Source organism: Amblyomma americanum, chromosome 10 (genome assembly GCF_052857255.1).
Source record: "Amblyomma americanum isolate KBUSLIRL-KWMA chromosome 10, ASM5285725v1, whole genome shotgun sequence".
Taxonomy (NCBI): Eukaryota; Metazoa; Arthropoda; class Arachnida; order Ixodida; family Ixodidae; genus Amblyomma; species Amblyomma americanum.
In genome coordinates this window covers 107,271,377-107,293,236 of record NC_135506.1, presented here as the reverse complement: position 1 = coordinate 107,293,236, position 21,860 = coordinate 107,271,377, and the positions used below count along the sequence as shown (strand labels likewise).

The window sequence follows — 21,860 nt, the reverse complement described above, 5'->3', positions numbered from 1 at the left end:
CTCCTTCTGAGAACAGAGGTGACCACATTAACCAAAACAGTTCAAGAATTAGAAAGCTCTGTGACATTTTTATCACAACAGTACGATTCTGTTCTCGAAGAAATGAAAGCAGCTAAGGAAAAACTGTCTTCTCGAGTTGCAGAAGTATCCGCCCTCAGAGCAATTGTCCAGACGCAAGCCGAACAGCTAGACCGGATGCAAGCCGATCTCAATGAGAGTGAACAGTACAGTCGTAACATGAACATGGAAATCCATAGACTCAAAGAGGAAGCAGATGAAAATCTTAAGGAATTCTTGAGTGATATTGCTGAAAGGCTACAAGTCCAAAATTTTTCAGTCAGAGGTTGAAGCAATACATCGGCTACCAGGCAGGCGCGACGCTATTCCTAGGATTCTTGTACGCTTCACTTCCTCTGCTTCCAGAAAAAAGTTGTTCGAAGCCCGCGGGAAGCTTGGGAGTCTTTGCGAACTAGGAAAGCGACAAACGATGTTTTTCAACGAGAACCTGACAAAGCTGAACAGAGATCTATTCTGGCATGCAAGGACCAAGGCAAAACTAAATGAGTACAAGTTTGCTTGGGTTAAACGGGGCAAGATATTTGTGAAAAAATCTGCAAGCTCGTCCCTTCTCCGAATAACTAAGCCAGCAGACTTGGATCTAATCGTATAATTGCCATGGACAGCACCTTCTGCCAGGTACCGAACTTTAGGTCTTTCAAGGACACATTTCATCAGAGCTCAGAGAATGAATTTACTGTCGTAAACACCAATGTCAGAAGCTTCGAAAATACTGGGAAGAATTTAAGTTAGTTGCCATATCAGGAATTGGGTTTGTTGATGTATTCGTCTTGACGGAAATCAATGTTACAGATGCGTGCATGCATACGTTGTCAGTGCCGGGCTATCAGTGCCATTTCGTGACGCGGCCTCATCGACGAGGGGGCGGAATCGCCGTCTTTATAAGAGACGCGTTTGACGTTGCACCCATTGACGTGAACCTCGCTCATGCGGAATGCTTAGCGCTGACGGTATCTTGTGGTGCTCGGTGTTTAAGGTTGGTAGCTCTATATCGGCCACCTTGCAACAGTACTACTCGTTTTTTGCTGGAACTCGAGGAAACGTTGACCTTATGGAATTCAGTGGAATTATGTTTAGTGGGAGACTTAAATATAAATACCTTGTGTCCTACGGTGGGCTCTGTATCCGACTGCATGTCACTCCTGTCCTCGCACGGTGTTTCAAATACAATTACCGCTCTTACCCGTGAAGAAATACTTGCAGACCACTTAACAACATCTTGTCTAGACCATATCGCTTTACGTGCCCCTAACTACTCATTTGCTTCTTGTGTTATTTTGCAACGTTTTCCGGACCATTATCTCGTCGCTTGTCGTTCGTCTCCATCGTTTCCTACGCCAGCTGCTCTTAGATCCACCACATCCAATAATTTAAGCTACATCACCGTAACCGACCAAAGGACCTTGGATAACTTGATTAGCAGTTTTAATTGGATGGCAATAACTGAATCTAATCCACCAGAGAAGGTGTACAGTATCTTCTGCGACCAAATAAAAAAGTTAGAAAATAATTCAAAGCACGTCGTAATAAACAAGCGCAGGAAGGATTACAACTGGTTGACTGCAGATATAATGTGGGCCATTTCTTATAGAGACATGCTCTAGAAACTGTGTAAGCATGCCTCAAGAAATAAACACGTACGTCTTGAGTACAAAACCGCACGAAATTGGGTAGTTGCCTTAATAAGATGCACGAAGCGCCAGTACTTTTTCGAAAAATTTCATCAGTCGTCAAGGAATCCCGCAAAAACATGGTCACTGATAAATTACCTTCGTGGCAAGAACGCTGCATACATTTCCCCAATCTCGTTTTTTCCAGGCGACTCGGTCGAGGTTGCAGATAAGTTCAATCAACTGTTTGCACTGGCTTCCGAGAATGCATCTTCTTGCCAGGCCGTCCAATACACGCTTAAGGAATCTATTTCAGCGTCCGCTTTCCTACCTAGTTTTTCAGAAAATGAACTTCACCAAATAATTTTCAGCTTTAAGCGCAATAAGCCTCCTGGAATCGACGGCTTATCTGCGAACCTGCTACAAAGGAACTTTGCAGCATTATCCAATATCCTGCTCTACATGTTAAACCGTTTTCTTGATACCGCGCTTATCCCTCTAGGAGCTTAAAACTGCGATTGTTAAGCCCTTTTATAAAGGAGGAAAAAGGGATGACATCAAAAACTATCGGCCTATTTCAATCCTACCCATACTGTCTCATATTCTTGAAAACTTCCTTTTGAAATCCATGTCGTCTTTCGTTGAGAAATTTTCAATTCTGTCGACTCGAGAGTTTGGTTTTGTGTCCGGTCGTGGTATGGTTACCCTTCTAGAAGAGTTCTCTGATGAACTGTTTTCGACTTTTGACCAAAATTTGTTTAGCGTTGCTTTATTCCTGGACATATCAAAAGCTTTCGAGACAGTTGATCACGGGATTCTTTTACAAAAATTATATTCCAGCGGTTTTAGAGGGCCTTTTTACGATGTCCTTAAAATCTATCTCGCTGAACGATCACAAGTAGTTGTCTTAGACGAAATTAAAAACGCAAGTGGTAAACTTCCACTGAAGGCCGGAGTTCCTCAGGGTTCTATATTATCACCTCTACTTTTCAATGTATTTATTAATGATTTATCTAGGGTTGTTTCAAAAGGTTTATTATTTCAATACGCTGACGACACTGTTCTGCTCTCAAAACATTTCTTACAGCATGGCTGTCTCGAATCTCCAAGGTAATATACACAAAACAATGACTTGGTTCGCTGATAACCATTTAAAGGTTAACACCTCAAAAACCCAACTCGTTTGCTTTAGATCCCCTTTAAGATTAACCGCTATAAACGCGCCAGTTTTTCTACAGTCACAACTGCCATTCCTGTCGATGCGTGCCAACTACCTACGTGAACTCGGTAAAATACCTGGGAGTATTCTTCGACAGTGATATGTCGTGGCACACTCAGCTATCATATGTTTGCGATAAGCTCAGGAGCGCTGCATGGTTGTTTTTCAACATCATGTCTCTCGTACCGTTTCCAGTAAAAAAAATGATAGCACATGCTTTGGTCTACAGCACCCTTCGATATGGGATTACCGTCTTTGCTTTTTGCCCTACCCGATGGCAAAACTGCGTGAATTATTTGTTAACGAACATATTGAGAAATCTAGCCTACAATAATCCGTCACTCAAAAATCAACATCTTCTCGGCGCTTGGCTTGCCTTGCTTCTGGTCTTTGTACAAACTGTGGTGCTACGGCATTTTTGGTTCAGTGATTTTAAAACGTGCTATACAGCCCGCCGAGGCCTTCGTAATAGTGTTCGCTATGTAGTGCCGCGATCCTCAACAAGATATGGTGAAGCTAGAAGCTGTGTTTACGTGCCGAAAATTCTGAACGATTTGCCAAATGAGGCATTCTCGATTCAGTCAAAAAAGGCATTGAAAAAGATTATTTGTTCATTGTAACGCGGTTGTTTCAATACTTCTAAAATGTATTGGTCATCACCTCCGAAATATGTTCATCTTATTTATGTGTATTGATTCTTGTCTCGTGATTTGCTCCTTGTTTGTGTTTAGCCTCTTAACTGTTAATACCCTTGCATTCACCCTGTTATGCGTCGAGTGAATATTGCACACTCCTCCGCTGATTTTGCCGGGCCAAGTCCTTCAAGCCATTGGTGGCTTTGACAGGCCCGTTTCTTGTACTTTGAATTCTTTTGTGCAATAAAAATTTTATTATTATTATTTTTATTATTATTGTTATTATTTATATTGTTATTATTATTATTGTTATTATTATTATTCCTTGATTAGATTGCCGCATATTCATGTTGTCTCAATAAATTTTCTCTTTGTTCTTTTCAGTGCCCTGAAGTTTCCTACAAGTGTACTAAAGAATTCGTGAGTATGAAATGTTAACCTGACATAAAGGGAAATTAGTTTGGCGACAAGCGGATACAGTGTCTGCGCAATAACAATGTTTTCTGCTGGTAATTTCTTGCGAGATGTAGAAGCCTCACGGTGCGAAGTGGCGTGGCAACATTAAGCAAAAACAGATCCCAATGACGCCTTATGCTTCTTATCAATGCGAAAGCCACTGATAAACCGAGATGAATGAAAAAAAAATTATTGCAGAGTGTGTGGGAGAATCAACAAGCACCTCGGTAGAAACGCCTGGAGTAGACGCGGCCAGTTCCTTAACAGCCTTACCCGACTGTCAAAAGTGCGTTGATAGAGAGCTCTGCTACATAGCGGAGCAGAAAAACAGACTGAAAAAGGTGATATCATTGGCCGCATGCGCATAGTTCCTTTTGTTTTGCCGTGTTACTTCGTCACAGGACTTAGTACGGCCGTTTATTGGAAATAGATTATACAGTAAAGAATTAGATGCATGTATTGCGCAATGTTGTACGATCACAGAGGCAGCGAGTCTCGATGAACGTGCCTCGGATACTGAAATTTTTCCAAAAAATAAACATTTTTCAGCCTTTGCCTGATACTCACAGGCCACCATGTGTGCTGCTGGGTTCTATACCCGCCACTTATTCACGGCCGCAGACTGCCGCCGTCGACAATTCACGGCAGTGCACTGAAGCGGTACCCATAATCTTGTAACCTTTCGAATCTGTACGATCTGCACGCTGGTTACATTGGAAGTTTTAAACTTTCCGACTGACCATTCTCTGCACCTTTAATACCTCACTAGCAACCAGGGATGGAATTACTACGCTGGAACTTCAATACCGATATATTAAATATGAGGTTCAGCATGCTTGAGACCTTGCAATTGATTTCAGTATTGTATATTTGGCTTACTCTACAAAACGCTCCTCGATGGCAATCTTAATATTTTAGTTTTAACTTCGCGTGAGCCACAGTCGCAGTGCATTACACCCTAATCACCCAGACACCAAATGTTCGCTGTTGCGTGCAGTGCAGAAAGATAACCTAATTACATAGTTCCTTTGTAGACAACACTCCGAGCTTATTCACAATGGTGAGAAGGTGAAGAGAACAAGCACTTTGAATAAAAGAGCGAAAAAAATTTTGGAGTTGGAGTTATAAAGCACTACTAAGACAGCACTGACAAAAAGACACTGACTTTGTGCTTTACGATATCCTATTCAGGATCCGTATTTCCGTTTCTGCTTAATAATTCGATAAAATATTTGCCCTGTGCAAACAGAATGAACAAATCTTATTGTGGCTGATGTGAACTTAATTGATGGCCTTGTCTATTTTGTGGGCCTTCGCCTAATTTGTTGAGCTCTCATTTAGTTTTGATGTACACCGTTTTTTCTCTTTCCGCATGGACCTGACTTCCAATGCAGTTCTTTGGATTAGCTCTACCGCAGCTGTTCCGTGTAAGTGAGCAATACTACACGAGGAGCCGTGACGATGGCTCATGAGACACGCGACGACAGATGTAAAGCAGAAATGCAACATGAGTAGAGAATAGGCAAGAGAATAAGCTTTGCTGATATCCATGCATTGAAAACTATACATCTGATGTGGGCAGAACTTGAAATACGTGCGTACTGAAAAACACTAGCTTTAGAGTAGACCCACCAAATTTTAATGAGAAGTAAAGGCTTTTGTGCGGTTTCTGGGTATGCACACCGCGTATCAAGCGCGAAACCTGCGGCAAATATGCGATGATTAGCGGAAGAAGGCGCCCGCTAATTGCAAAAGCGGTACCGACGCTTTAAACAGCTCTGGACAGTCCATATCGTCACGTGGTAGTGGCGGTGTGATGCATTTGACAAAGAGCGGCTAGAGTACGCTGCGACAATTTCGCTGCTTGGAGGCTTCAAAACGAGAACAGCACCCAACCTCAGAATTCTTGGGTCTGTATGAATTAGAATGCGGCCTTTATGTTCAGGTGTCTGGTCACGGGCGGCGACTGTAAACAACACTAAAGTGCTGAGGCGAATGCCTTCTTGCCTCATCAGAGTGCGCAAGACTTGTACAAGAAATGTCTGCTGCACCTGTCAATCAAACCAAATGTCATTCAAGGTAATAAGTGGTCATCAAATATCATCCAAGGTCATGAACTGACATAATTAATTGACCTTTACAAATATCAGGTAATCAGTACGGCATAATATTCATAATTTATGAAATAATTAAGACTTATATAATGATCATAAAAAATGATGACTGTTACATGGTGTAGTATGTCGTAACTTGAAACCAGATATAGTGAACACATCGGAAATAACGACGGCGCAGTGTGTCATAACTTGAAACCGGATGTAACAAACACAACGAATATAACGAAGGTATAGTAATTTGAAACCAAAAATACTTCGAGAATCGTGAGGCGATCGTGTTGATCTAGAGAGCTCAACAGGATGACGCAAAGGCTTTCGCCTTGAAGCACGTAAGGTGACTTATGTGCTGCCCTGAATTTTTTTTTCGAATGCTTCCCGAGGCGGAGATTCCCATTCGAATGGCACATGTGGCTTAGGTAGCCGCGTAAACGGTTCCGCAAAACAGCGAAAATTTATTTACTAATACGCACGCAGACCCCGGAATCTGCGCAAAGCTTTTCGCCTTACGGCTGCGATAACTCCGTGATAGCAATTAATTTGAGTGGATCTAGACGTATAAATTATTACTTGCAATATGGCCTCGAAACAGCAGCTCCTCGTTCGCGAATAGTCACTTCTCTGGCTTGAGGATTAGCCCTGACGAGTTCATCGCCTCCATCAAAAACGAAGATGCGTGAAGGGCATTTGTCTGTCAGAAGGTTTTTGGGTTTTTTTTTTGAAAAAAAATTGAATTGTGTACGACACGGAATTTCGAATAATAGAGTTTTAGGAGACAGGGGTAATGAAATGAAATCCTCATTGCGACACACACATGGGTGGAGCACAGTAAGGAAAGCTTTTGTTTTTCATTGTGGTGTTGATTATGCTGGGAATGTTGCAATAAATAGAACAGTATGCAATTTTATGCCACACAGGAGGAAAGTGATGAATCGACTGTATTGTAAAACGAAGTTCATTTTAATTTGTTTGCCGAGAGTACACCAACTCTGCGCAACAATTCATAAGTACTTACAATACAGAAAAACAAAATCAAAATCCTCGTAACAGATGTCTTGGTTATCATGCCTGTTCGAAGATATATTACGCTTCCTGCAAGGTGCGAGCTTAGAAGTCAGTTTTCATTGCCTGCGTATTTAAGGCCTAAATTAAATAAACGAGGTTGCCCATTTGAACAGTGCGCAGTTAAGTGTAACGAGCCGAATCGCCAACCTTCTTCCATTGAAGAAGTGGTACTGGGTTCAGCTTTTACTGGGAAAAGCAACCTTCCCCTCTTCTCTGCCATGATGATTTTATTTTGAATTGAAGAACACCAAAAAATATCCTAGGGTCAGTGCACCGTCTTTAAGGGCGTTCAAAGCCAAGGATCTCAAAGCATGTCGAAATATTTTGACACACGCTATGACTCCGGAAAAACTTGGCTACTGCCATTTGGTGTGTGCCTAGCTAGCACACATGCACAAGACCCCTTAAGGCGGTCTGCGCTGTCTCCTGCGCTCTACCGCATGATCATATAATAACTCCACGATAGTTATTTCTAGCAAGAGAGAATAAAATACCTATTTTCTTTCTAGTGTACCATGGGGATGGCATGAAAACAACCGCAAGTTTTAGTAGCCCTCTTGGGAAAGGTCATCCTTCTATTAGCAAAGGAAAGGAACCCTAAATGTGAGTTCTTGCCTCGTTTACAAGATCCCGACCGGAGCTTGTAGAGATGTTTTGTCGAGAGCACCAATTATTTGAGAGGATGAAGTGTAGGCTTTGCTGGTCGAGCCTCGCAGGCTTCAGAGCTGGCTGGGTCTGATCTCTGATCAGGGATGAATTGACTCCCGTAACAAGCTTCGCCAAGTATCATCCTTGCCAAAAGTAGCCAGTCAGCATGATTTTGCTTCTCACTCGCACAGTGGACCACTATACTCCCCCTCCTCCAAGCTCTAAATCTACCCACCCAGAAATTTCTTAAGACAGTCTATATACTTTCATAGACTTCTGTCTATAACGTCTATAGACTGCCTATAAAAAAATATAGACAGTAGTCTACACACAACAAAAATTGGATAGATAGTCTATAGACAATCTGTAGATTTATGGCCATACATGTTTAGTAGACTTTCGTCTATGTACAGTCCATAGAATATAAATTTACAAAAATAAATATCTATAGGAAGGCTATAAAGTCTATAAGATGTATATAGACTGTCAATAGACAATTTTTATAAGGGTATGTAAGGTAAGGCGAATTTTGGACTTGAAATCTCAACACCTTCTCATTTTAGGGAAGCAGGTACGGCTCCATCGTACGAGTGACGAGCCAACTAGACTGCCTCTAACTTTGATCATAGACGGTTTAAGAAAACGAAAGCTATTATCACATAAGTTCCGATCGTCGGGCGCGTGGCATGCACCCGACACGTTGCTGAAACGGTCTGCTTGTAGTATAAACAGCTTGTGTAGTTAAACGCATAATAACAGTTTTTTAGGGGGGCAATAATTATTTACCTTTTAATAAATTTTATATTAAAAATTTCATATCATATATTTTTATAAATATTTCTTAGCCTTCAGAACATATTATCAGTCGTGCCAATCGAATAATTGTTGCCGCGGAGCCGAACCGGCGATTGCACTCGGTTGCTTATCCGAAATACCTGGGTTCGATCACGGCCGCGGCGATCGCATTTCGATGCAGGCGAAATGCTAAGGGTCTGTGTAGGGCGCTATGTCAGTGAACGTTAAAGAACCCCAGGTGGTCGAAATTTTCGGAGTCCTTCATTACGGCATCCCTCATAGCCTGAGTCGCTTTGGGATGTTAAATCCCTTAAACCACACCTGCTAACAAAACAACACGAGTTATTAGTTCTCAATTGCAAAGGCAGGCAATTCAGGGTAGCCATTTAGAGAGCAAAACCTGCTCTCTGTTGGCACTTGAACACCAACACGAAACAGAGGTGTCAACGATGAAGTGGGCGTGCATTGACCCGCACAATTACTTGAGCTCTAATATAAATGAGCCCTTCTCCTTATCACTATAGCGAGCAAGTCCTCGAAACGTTAGTAATATACCTGCAGCATAGGCTCTTAACATATTCAAATCGCGAATATCATATGCGCTTCCCCATGGAAAGGTTCCGTACGTACGGCTCGCCAATTCAGCATCCATGAGAGTACGTTTGAATAGTTTGCTGACATAACACGAGGAGCTGTGCTTTGTTAAGAAAGACGCGATCCGTCGGGCTAGTGATGTTTACAAAGAGGCTGCAACCGAGATGTCGGTAAGCCACAACGAGTCGAAGGCAAAGTACTGAAGCACCATAGCGATTCTGCTTAGGTGGTGGTGTCACGCATCCTGGACACCCTAGCGTTGTGTCGGTGATACCCGTACGTTCCGGCCACTAATGGAGCAGCCCTCGATTTATTTTACATCCTGCGCAGGAGCATTAAGCCCGAGTCAAAGAACGATAGGGTGGTCTGGTGCTAAGGTTTCCACGCTCGCTACGCACAGCAGGCACAGCATCAAGTTAATAGCCGGAAGAATGCTGGTACCGAGCACCACCCCAATATACCCTACGTCTTATGACCTCAAGCGTACTGAAATCTTGTTAGAGCGATAAATTATCTTAATTTTGAAGAAAGGGCACATCAAGAACTTTGAAACTACTGACACATAAACTTACTGCGCATTGCCTTCATGGTATGCACTAAAAAAAAAGCAACCTTAGACTTCTGTAATATAAGGACCAGGTTGGCTTCCTTAAAGGCTACTTAAAAAAACTCAACTTCAAGTCTTATATCAAATGACAGAAAAATGTGCACAATATAACGATACTTGATATGTAGCCTTCGTAGATGAAAAACAAGAATTGGGTTGATTGGTTTGTCCGGTTTAATGTCCCATAGTGACTCAAGGTATGATGGATGCCGTATTGAAGGGCTCCGGAAATTTCGACCTTCTGGGGTTCTCTACCGTGCACTAACATCGCACAGTACACGGGCCTCTAGAATTTAGCCTCCATTGAAATTCGACCGCCCCAGAAGGGATCGAATCCGCGTCTTTTGGGTCAGCAGGCGATCGCCGTAACCACTGAGCCACCCTGGCGGGCAAGCACTGTGTTCAGTCGTAACATCAGGAGTCAAGGTGGCATTGCGCAACCAGATCATAAAAGAGACGTATGTAAAGGTACTAAGAATATTTATAGTGGCTGTAGACTGACCACAGTCCTTCATAGGGAAAGTGATAAAAGCCCACAAAGAAAAGATGTCAGGAAGGGAGACACTATACGTCCTGTACTTCTAAGCGACTGTTTAAAGGAGGTATTCAGAGAACTGGATTGGGAACAGTTGAGGATAAAACTTCTAGGACACTACCTCGTAATCTCCGATTTACTAATGGCATTGTTTTGCTGTGTAACTAAGGGAGGAAGTTGCAACGCATGATCATGAACGTGAATGGCCAAGCTGAGCGGCGGGTCTAAAATTACTATGACGAAACTTAGAGTAATGCCCAATAGTTCCAGAAGGGCCCAGCAGTTCTGAATATAGGCAGCGGAGCACTGGAAGTTGTTACGAAATTCGTCTACTTAGGGCAGGTAGCAACCGCTGATCCGGGCTACGAGAGAGAAATTAGTAGGAATAAGAACGGATGAATGCGTTTGAAAGGCACGCTGAAGTAATTAATTGCAGCTTGCAAGTATGCCTCAAGCAGAAAGTATACAACAGTTGTAGGTTGCAGCCCTCACCTCTTCGGTGGAAACTTGAAGGCTAAATAAAAGGCGTAGAAACAAGCTGAGGGCACAACATTGGGCTATGATCGGCGTAGCGTAAGGGGCCGGAGAAGAGCAGAATAATCAGGGAAAAAACGCGAGCTATTGATATCCTAATTGATACGAATGATGAGAATTTAAGAAGGAATCAACATGTACAGGGCACACAATGCGAAGGCCCTTCGATGGACAGAACTGTTAACAGGCAATCATAGCAGGGGGCGGGTAAGAGAGCACATAGGTAGGGGAAGGATGAAATTGGGAAGTTTGTGATGATAATGTGGCGGCAGCTATCACAGGACAGGTTAAATTGGAGGGACTTGGGTTTGGGCTGCAGTGGACGTAGTTAGGCTGATGATGATCCTGATTGCCATGCTTGCACCACGTGTTCCCTTATGCGGAGGGTAGTAGTGGTCTCATGCATACCTGTCGAAACATTCGTGATGCATAAGGACGTATTTTTTTAATTCAGAAGTAAAGGGGCATTCTTATATTTGCGCTTTTCTGGGGCAAAACTATCTTTTGTTCTATGAGTACTCTCCATGCAGTCTCGCCTAAAAAAGCCCTGAGAGCTAAGCGAGTGTTTTCGGAATAACCTCTCTAGTGGCTGAATCTCTGGAGAAGAACATGAGCTCGTTCAGCGGTCGGGCCACAGATTTGCGTTGCAGAGAAGATTATATAGTGGTTCCTAGAGGATTGGACAAGGTAAGGACACTGGGCTCAATGACATACTTCGTCTATAAATTTTGGCATATATAAATTTGCAGAGCATCATTACTGTGGACGTCTTTTTTTCTTCTAAAGAGGCACGCATTGGTAGTCTATGCGTGCCCATAAGCCTATGTCGTCTCTCTCTCCACCCTTGATTCTTTAGGCAGACAAAAAAGGATGTATCGCTAGACTGTGCTTCTAGTTATGTAGGTCTTCGTGACTGCTCCAAAATTCACTTTGCCATTGTCGAATTCCCGCGCTGTGCCGAACATTTCTAGTATTCTTTGACAACTTACTAGCTTTGGGATGGCATAGCGGCGCCCGCGAAGCTCGAAGCAAGAGCCGGGTAACAACGAGGTCGCAATTAATAACACTGTTCGAGAGCAATTGGCGAACGAAGGCGACGAACCGGCACAACTACTATTCCGTCCACTCGCTTGCGGTCCATGCAGATGACAAAGCTCGAAACTGAACTTCAGTCGGTCCAGCAGTCTGAATCCTCACCCTACTCCCGATCTGAAGGTTACCGGAAGTTCTCCATCGCTCTGTTCGCCGTGGAAACTGCTGGGGCGATTGAAGCATGTTCTTGAAGAGAAGCGATTTTTAGATTTTTTTTCTTACGCGAACATCTCTATGCATCATGGCAGGAATGGGCACCGGCACAAAGATCGTGTCTACCTCAGGGTCCCAATCTATGTTGGCTCTGTGTGCAGTCCAATACCCCAAGCCCGATTTTCGAAGATGGCGGCTGTTAATACTCAACAAATACGCAGCGGTATACATGTATTTTCCGGCAGTCCCATCCAGGCGGCATCCGCACGGCCAAGTTTAATCTAGAAATCCGAGACGCTGAAGGTATACGTGTGGAAAAAAAAACTGGTCAGTCGGTATTTTAAACGCGTGGTTCCCTAGCACAAGTGTTAGATTTGGAGCCACGATCACCGCATCGTGTCTATCGAGTTAGTGCACCTTCCACACATGACACGTCTGGTAAATGTAAAGATGCGCGTTCACTCAGGTTAGCTAAGATGTCAGCCATCGGCCAAGCGATTACAGTTACAATGAAATCGCTGACTACCTGAAAGTACCCTCTTGCCACGGCCTCAGCGCCCCTTCGCATGCAGCATGACAAAGGGAAGGCACCTGTACCGTGCCTGGCGCCAGTCACCGGCAGATCCGCCTTGATACCATACAGCAATCCCTGAACTACAGTTACGGGCTCTTTTCAGCTGCAGGAGCCATTGTGATGAAAGAGGGAGCACCTGCTCGCTAGGCATGTAAAACAGGCACTTGTCCCACATGGAAGCGCTTAGATTTCATAGCTTTGAGTTCCGAATGTCGGTAGTCTTCCGGAAAAGCAGCATGCATTTTCATAGCGACATGCATATGTATTGCGCTTTAGGTCGTGTTGGTCTGCTCTGTTTTTGCAGGGCGCACGCTAGTAGGATTAAGTAATGCACTTATGCAGCGCAATCAGGGCGGGCAATCGCAAGAAGCCGCACACGGCCCGCAGATGACTTTATTCGTAGAGCGTGGTGATGTGGCAGATCTAAGTGATATTGGACTGCCATTAGCACTGTGTTGTATAGGCGGTGAATCGGAGAGTGAAAAAAGGCTAGAACAATGCGCAAATATGGATGCCTCATGCATCCTGAGTCACACTTTTTGGACGCATGGCGTTCCGGAATAGACCAAACGGCCTACCGTTCGAAGGCAGAAGGTGGTGTGGAGGTGAAGTGTTGCTACGCGGAAGGAGGTGCATAGAAGAGAATAGCTTCATATGAACAGCGCGAATATAGAGGGCGCTGTGAACTGGTTGCCAACAAACGGCGAAGTTCACTTGGTTTTCGATGAGACTGCTAACATTCTCATTTTTTTTACGATAACTCCGACTCTCGTTGCTGCAATATTTGTAATATCATGTGCAGTGAATTTTTGTGGAATTTTGACTCCTGTCTCTAGCTAATGAGGTCCCTTGTGCTGTTATTTGTTACGTTTTAATTATTATAAATTCATAAACACTATTTTGAATCGTCTTAAGTGTTGAATTTAGCTTGAGTGCATTGTTTGCTTATTTTTTTTAAACGGCCTTGCCACTTAGAAAAATTGATTGTTTTTGTAGTGCATATTTTTTTATTGAACGCTTTTTTGTGATCCAATAGTATTGGATATATTCTCCACGAAATTATTTGCCGAGAATTACTATTCCTCCAACCAGGTAACCCCTATTTCCGCAAGCATACTTAGCAGTTGATTAAGCAGCAGAGCAGCTAGTTTCATAAAGTTATTCACTCGCTAAATTCCTGCAATATTACTATTTATCTTTGCAATTTGCTAAAACTATAATTTTGACAGTGTTCAGATAAGCCTAGCCTTAATTAAAGTGTTAAGCTAGGCAAGTTGATTCATTGTTAATAATAGAATTATTAAATTGCTACAATAAACAATGCTCAAACTATAGTCTCACTTCTCTTCTCTACGCTCGGCTGGGAACGCTCGGCTGCGGAGGCCGACGACGTGGGTTTGGTCCCGACCGCTGCAGCTGTTTCTATGGATGAGTCGCCCTTGTACGGTGCGATATGAGTTCATGCGAATAAACCACAGGTGGTTGAAAATAACCAAGGGCCCCCCACTACGGTGTCCCACATAGCCAGTGTGTCGCTCTGCGATACTAAACCGCTAATACCATACCACCCTTCTTCCTTTCAGTGCATAAACAGGTCTCGATCATGCGCGGTAAGTCAGGCATGCTTCGCCAAATTATTTTTGCCAAGCCATGCCCCGTCTATATAGTGAAAGCTTTCTGCCCTTACAAAAATTTCATTAGGCCTTAGACTTTTACCTATAAAGTCTAGACAAACCCTTGAGGGTCGTCTATAAGCGATACAGATCCTGCAGACAGTCTATAGACAAACTATAGAATTAAAACCATAGACTTTTAGTATATTTTTATAGAGACTCTATAGACCATGAATATACAAAAAAGTATCTACAGGAAAGCAATAAAGTATATTGGAAGTCTATTGACCATATATATAAGGATTGTATACATTAATCATTTCGTGGCAAAAGTGCAGCCTTAATGTTTACCGCAAGAAACGTGCACAGACCTTGATACAATCATATCGTTACAATAAATAACTTTTAATAAAGAAGTGCTCCATGGAAACGCAATCTAACGTAGTGGTATCTGTGAAGCCTACATAACCCATTCAAAGTCTTTAATTTGATGTTCTGCTGCATTTGTAAACTCTTTCACCAATGTTCCGCGCAGCTTGCGAAACTGACGGGAAAATAGCTGGGCACGATTTAACTTAGCAGCAGAGCGCCACTCTTACGTTAACACGTCTGCAGCAATGTTTCGTGTGTCGGAGTTGTATAAAAAAGGCATTGAATTCGTTCTGTTTATTCAAGAAGAAGAGATTTTCCCCTTTAACCCTAGAGGTACGTTGGTTATATACGTTGCATGTGGCGATCAATATATATGTAGCATATATAGATGACTCGTTCGGTTGCTATCTTCTTGGTGCATTACGTTCTTCTTATACATACTGACCCGTGCCTTGCCTTTCCAGGATCGCATAGGTAACACTTTTATGGTAAGTACATTAAAAGAATAGGCAATTTCTTTGAAAGGCGGGGATTCAAATATATTTGAATTCTGTCTAACTTCCTATTTTTACTCTTTTACTGTGTCAGTAGGGTTTTCCCGTACAACGTCATTAGCGACTGCCAAAAGCGCAATTTATTCTAGCGCCTTTAAGGCTCAAGCGATAATTATACTGTGCGATTGGAATTAAATACAGATTGACAATACGCACTACAGTCTCAAAACATGCAAAAGTTTAGATAATTCGAGCATAAAATAATGGCGCTATTGCAGGCAGTCAGAGCTTAGTACGACATGGCCCTAAAAACATTAATAGAGAGCTCAACCGGTCGCTGCCACTCAGTAGAATTTACAGCCTCTAAAAAAATATGCCCGACACTGGGTTCACTGCTGAACCACGTGGGGCGGGGGGGGGGGTGCTTTTGTAGCTGCTTTAGGTTCTTCAACACAGAGGGATTGAGGGAGGCAGTTCTTGCCCTGGAAACACTGGCAGCCCTGGTAACGCAAACCCACCCATAATGCACCCGTGTGCAGCAATCACGAGGACCTGTATATTTTTAACAGTGATTGTATATATGCCTCCAAAATCAAGCTTACCTCGCAAGCGATCAGCGGACCTACCGACCTGTTTAATTTATTGTTATGTGCACCCAACAAAAACGTGGTCTCATATTCTAGATCAGCAATTCAGAAGACTAGAATGGTACTCATACGTTCTTAATACATGTTATTAAAGATAGGGCTCGGTCATCACCGACATTTTCGGTTCATTTTGTCCTCAGGAACGTATCCTAAAGAAATGCGAACAGTTAAAGTGGTACTCATAGTTAACCGAGTTGATAGAAATTTGTTATCTACTATGAACCAATCTGCTCACTTCATGCGCTTCCTAGACGTGTACTTATTGGGCCTTTAAATGAATGCTTGGTAATTCATCAGCTTAATTTGGTCTTTTATTTTCTATACCTGTTGATAAATACAGGTGTACTGAGACAGTACTTTCAACATAGAAAAATGTAAATAATACTTCGCTGAAAACTCACTTTCGTGGGTACTTTTTACTGTTGGCAATGAGTCGTGTCATCTTGTCAATCATAATATTTTTTAAAATTCAATAGGTCTCGCGTCCGCGGCGTAACAATAAGCTTATTAGAATATTGTTCCAGAAAATGCGGTACATAGCAGAGAAAGCGTCCACTACTACCTAAGCATAAAAAAACACCTGTGTTTAAGGAAGCACAATTCTTCAGTTACAATTTCAAATTGTACAAACGGCATATTCTACAGCACCCATAGCCTTCATAATGAGATATGCCGGTGATAGAACATCGTTCGCTAAGGGTGTATGGGAGACCGAAAAGCAGAAGCAAATCTTCTGTTTTTAACCCATATTTGTTGACAGAGCAAGGTCGCGAGCCATAATTTATAATTAAAATAATTGTGTAGAATTTCGCTATAAAAAAGGTCATGTTAAGGCATACCGATATCTCTCTCAGTGGTCAGTCCATAACTCGTCGACTGATTAAAAATGACGGGGACAGGACCTTCTTCTAATCTGTTTGCTCGGCTATGACGAAATCATGCGCTGTCTGCTGGATAATGAAGCATTCCGATGACAGTTCTAAGGCCTGCCGGTAGAACTGCTGCTGCCACTGTATCCAATATAGGATTCCCTCAAGTACTGCAGGATTCTGCAGATTCGAGCGACTCAGAGACGTCAATCATGGTGGGCATAGGCGCGTCCGATTGATCACGTGCCTATGGAAAGATCCCTTAACATTGTCTGACCAGAAGCAGAAAGCACCCTATTCTCGCTGATCAGTACATATCTCATGAAAGTACACGAACACCGAAAAGGTGTGCAGCATGAACCGGTGGCAGTAACTCGTTAGCACTCAAACTACTCGTCGTTTACGTGTGGTTGCCTAAAAAGTTTGACTGTCCACTCAGACGTTTAGGATAAATGCTACGGGCATCAGCGTGGCGTCGGAAAGAATTCAGTGAAGCAGCTGGCAAGCCGCCTTTATGTCCACTACAAATAACTAAACTTTGAGGGGGACGGTAAAAACTGGCCGAAAGCTAATAGTGTGGCTCCCCGGCGAGCTGCAGAAATAGAAAACGTGTGGAACCCTGATTCAAAGAACAAGGATATTCTTCAATATGTCTTCTAAACATTCACTCTCTACGACTGATCAGTGAGCCCTGTTGAAGGGTTGAACTGAAGCGTGACGAAATGTGCTCTGAAAACTGGTTCTGCTTATCCGAAGCAGCAATCCTTAATTTGCTGCAGCTGCTTACCAAACTGACCTCTCTGATGTTGGTGTCGTCCTGAATTAGGACTGGTAAGTGCTCAATGTGCGGCACTCCAGTTAGTATACGCAGCGAATGTCATTGCAGCGATAGCCTGGAGGACGATGCGAGTATGCAGAGGTCGAATTTTTGGAACATCCCGTTCATTGTCAGTTGCCGTTGTAAATGATTGTTGTGGGGGAAGGAAGCACTTTATATGTCAGATGTTTCTGCCAGGAGGAAGGGTGAGCGATTTTATGCGCTAGGTTTTGCAGAGAATCTTTCGGAATTCTTTATAGTTTTCTTAAAGCTGCAAGTTTAAATTACTCCCATTGAGTTTCTGAGGGATCGCTAATGGCGGCCAACAAATGAAAGTAGTTGCTAAACGTTCAGAGCAGCTGGACGTGTCTGTAGTTCACGGCAACCTAGACGGAAGTGTAGACTGTCGCTGCGGATGCTAGGGCACAATAGCGGGACCATGTACTGTTATGGGCCGCATCACAGGTGTTCTGCAAGTGTGAATGTCTTTCTATTGTTGGAGATACACGCCCTCAGTGCAGCTTTACACGAAGTGCGCAATGCATGCTCTGGAAATGCGTTAGGAACACAGTGTATAGACTAGGATGTCATTCCTTCCGGCTGGCCAACTGGCGGACAAGCCTGCATGCCCTGTTCACAGATTAGTACGTCAGAGGAGGCCGTTTTGCGCGAAGGTGTTAAACAACAAACTTAACTGCGTGATTGTCTAGAAAACTATAACGTGTACTTACAGATGACCAAGTACACCCCATTTATTGCTGATGTATCCGCGTTAGGCAGGAAAACAGACTTGTGCATGTTATTTTATCACCTTTATGAGTCGGTCCTGATGGTAGGCAGTGACAGTAAAGAACTTCTCTTAATCATGTGGTGGTCTTTTTTTTTTCTTCCCATAGTGCTGCGTCGAAAAAGGACTTCAATTCCAAGGCCAAGGAATTAGAACCGTGATGATTTGCACGATGCTTGCGGACTTTTTGTTGATGATTCGAACTAACCTGAACCAAACACTGCAAGGAATAGCTTCAGACCTAGACAAGGTGAAATGTAAGTTCTGATTGCCGAAAAATCCGAACATTTCAATGTTAAGAGAAATATTTCTCATTAATAGAGGACGTGGTGAGATGACACCAGCATACTAAGTATACTGCTTCTTGCGTTTCAGAGCTTATTGCAACCGTTCACCTATTATGACGGCTGTCATGTTTCGAACGGAGCAAATATTTCATCCATCAGTCTGTATTAGACTTCAGCGGTCCTTAAAGTGTCGCCCTCGAAGCTAGTTTAGGCTTCAGATATCAGACTCGAACATGTCGCTACGGAAATATGGTCTAAAACACGCATTCATAGGATACAAATTAAGAATAATTAGAGACATTCCTTCAATAGTTGCCAACCGCCACTTTACTGCGTTAACTGGAACCTGGAGCCACAATAGCTGAACTCTAGTAGGTTCGCATTTGCCAATTGTGTCAAAACTTCTCTCAGATAAATGCAAATAAGTTTATTCAGCCTGATTAGCCTGTCAAGGCTAACTTGTCCTCTTAAGTTCCGCGGGGTCACTTAAAGCAAAGTGGTTGGAGGATCGAAATATTAGTGTGGACAAAGGCTATAGCAAGACAAGAACCGGACTACTAAAGCACCATGCGCCTTGTGCATTCTAATTTCTTATCCCTGCCATCGTGGCTGTTTTAATGATAGGCATTAATGGCGGGGAACAAGCTTGCATAGCAGTACATGTTGAGCGCACAGCCAATAACGCAATGGCATTGCGTTCTCGAGCATATAACAGATTCTGCTGGAACATGAAACACATGCTCGTTACAGATGCCGCCAACCAGCGTCGGCAAAAGCAGTCTCGTTTTTATTCTTCTTGGTAGCTAAATGATGCGGCGGCAGGCTTTTTTCTCGAATAAGTACACAGGGCTATTAACTCTTGAACTGTAGAGTGCGAATGTTACAAAATTTTTGATACCTCTACACCAATACACGTTTGCACATATTCGTTATATATATTTTGAATATTTTAATTGGCAGGGACATTCAAAAGAAGTAGAATTTCAAGCAGTGCATTCACAAGCATTTCATTACGTTTGGTCAAGGTTATATGAACCAGTGCGAATAATTATGTTGTTTGATTTGGTCTTGAAAGCAACCTGTTAATGCAATGTTCCCACATTCAGACGCGTTATTTTACCTGTAGCATTTGCTTAAAATATGCTCTGAGTGTCTACTAATATCGTTTCTATATTGTGGACGCGAGAGGTTACTCTTACTTGATGGCAGTGCTTAAAGCATGTCTCGACGGAGTGGTGTTGAAAACATTTATGTAATCATAGACGAGGTGTTGGGGGTCGTGACCTGAAGGGTCACGCTCTTGCAACCGCTAGGCGGAATGCTTAGTCAGGCATCCGAATGGCGGCTGCCGCAGCCCGGGCGCGCTGCGTTATGGCCCTTTGGCCTCGAGGGTGCAGCAGCCGGACAGGGTCGCCTCCCAGTCTTCTCCTGGGCATCTCTAGTGGTTAGAGCACAAGTGGAGAGGGATATAAAAAGGGAGTTTTTAAAGAACTTCTCTTAATTCTCAGTGCCGCTGTGTTTTCCTCCTTTCGAGAAGAGGATTCTTAAACATACCAGAAAAGATTGTGAAAGTATGAAGCGTCATTTCAAAGGCGAAGTATACAAAAACGCCGGGAAACATGCACATTGGAGCTAGCCGCGCTAGGATACAAAAAGGGTGCGCGACCGATAGAAACCAATATACCGATAGAATATATCGGCAAGCAAAAGTTACTGATATTATTCTCGCCTTTCTCTGGACATCCGGTGGTCGACCTGTTTGTTAACAGTAGGCGGGTACATAGTAGGAGAAAGCACGCTAAGTCATTTACAAGCTGTCTTTTTGAAACGCCCCAATAAATCTGTGTTGGAAAGACGGACATACGTTCAGATGCGCTCTACCACTGGGATTCTCTCCGAATCATGCAAGCTTTCTCGTGCAGTTCATCATTGCTTCCACACAGGACATTCCCTCACAAATACTACCGTTCAATCGATAAAAAGGTTTGCGTTGAAGCCAGTCTTTAGGCAGCGTGATTCACAATGACTGAACTGCGTACATTAAGAGATCATCAACACCGTGATTACATGCAAAGATAGCCTTCGCGAACACCGGAGCCAGAGGTTGTCGTCGGTGTCGTCTCCACCGTTGTCTACTAAAGTACACGGTTCTTTTCGTGCGTTTGCCATGGCGTTTCAGAAGTACTTTTTGTGTAAAGGCGCGCTCACACTAGCGGGAAGCTTCCCGCACCGGCACAGCGACAACGTCGACGCTGCCTCTCAGCTCCTCAGAATGACGCTCACACTGCGCGCGTTTTCTCGCTGCGGTTGTCTTGGAATGTGGAGAGAGGAGGCGCTGAGGGAGAACCCGAACGAGCAGAAAGAGAAGGGGATAGTCACGTGACACCAGAAAAGACTGGAAAGCGCACCCTTTTCTCGCGTCGTCGTCTTGATCGTCTGCTAGCTCCCCTCCCGTCGCCCTTTTTGTCTCGAGGATGGCTGGTTTGAGCGATAAGCTGTTGGCTACGGTAAACGTACTTATTTTTGTTTGTTTGCTGCTTCTGCACCGTCGCTTGTGCACCGTCTCAAGTCGCATGTTCATGCTGGCAAAGAAGCCGCCGAGTGCCCGGCCGGACGCACGCAGCCTCCGCCGACGGCGTCACTGAACCGGGACCGACGTCACGGTTCACGGTCGGCGCCCATTGGCTGTTCTCGTCAGCGGCACGGGAAAAATAGGTACCGAACCCATCGCTCTGCGGGAAGGCACAGCAGGCTGTCCGCGGGAGAAAAACCGGCTTGCGTGGGAAGCGGCACGCGGAAAACGTCCTGCGTTGCGCGTTTTCCCGCTAATGTTAGCGCGCCTTAATGCTGTATAGACTCTGTGGTATAAACGACTGTATTGGCAAGAAAAGTTAGCATACACGGCAGCATGTCGTACTACACAAGAAGCTTGCGCGGTTCGGAGAAAAATCCGGCGTACGGCGAGGCTTTTTTGGGGGTAAGCTCGGCTTGACAACAAACATTTGTGGTGACGTTTTACAAAGACTGCTTAGAAATGACGGAGCGTATACTTTGGCCCACTCTTGTTCAAATCACTCGCCAGTTCTTAACTAGCGGCAGCCTCCACGAGTCGACTGTGAAACGACAAAAATATTTTGATAAGCCTTGCTTACAATGTGAATTTAATGGGACGCGCCAGCGCAGCGCCCCCTGGCATCAGCGGCGGAGGATTCCAGTGGCAACGTTTCGTGAAGTATTAAAGATACAACGCCTTTCAAATACTGTT

The 21,860-nt window shown here is 43.7% G+C and overlaps 1 long non-coding RNA gene across 1 annotated transcript; it reads left to right on the top strand.

Annotated features, from left to right (window-relative positions):
- Positions 1-7,692: 7,692 nt before the first annotated feature.
- Positions 7,693-18,591, top strand: LOC144106911 (uncharacterized). The gene is made up of 5 exons (XR_013309158.1): positions 7,693-7,780; positions 11,477-11,577; positions 14,293-14,319; positions 15,159-15,182; positions 18,418-18,591. It is a non-coding gene; the product is annotated as an uncharacterized LOC144106911 (long non-coding RNA).
- The last annotated feature ends 3,269 nt before the right edge of the window (positions 18,592-21,860 follow it).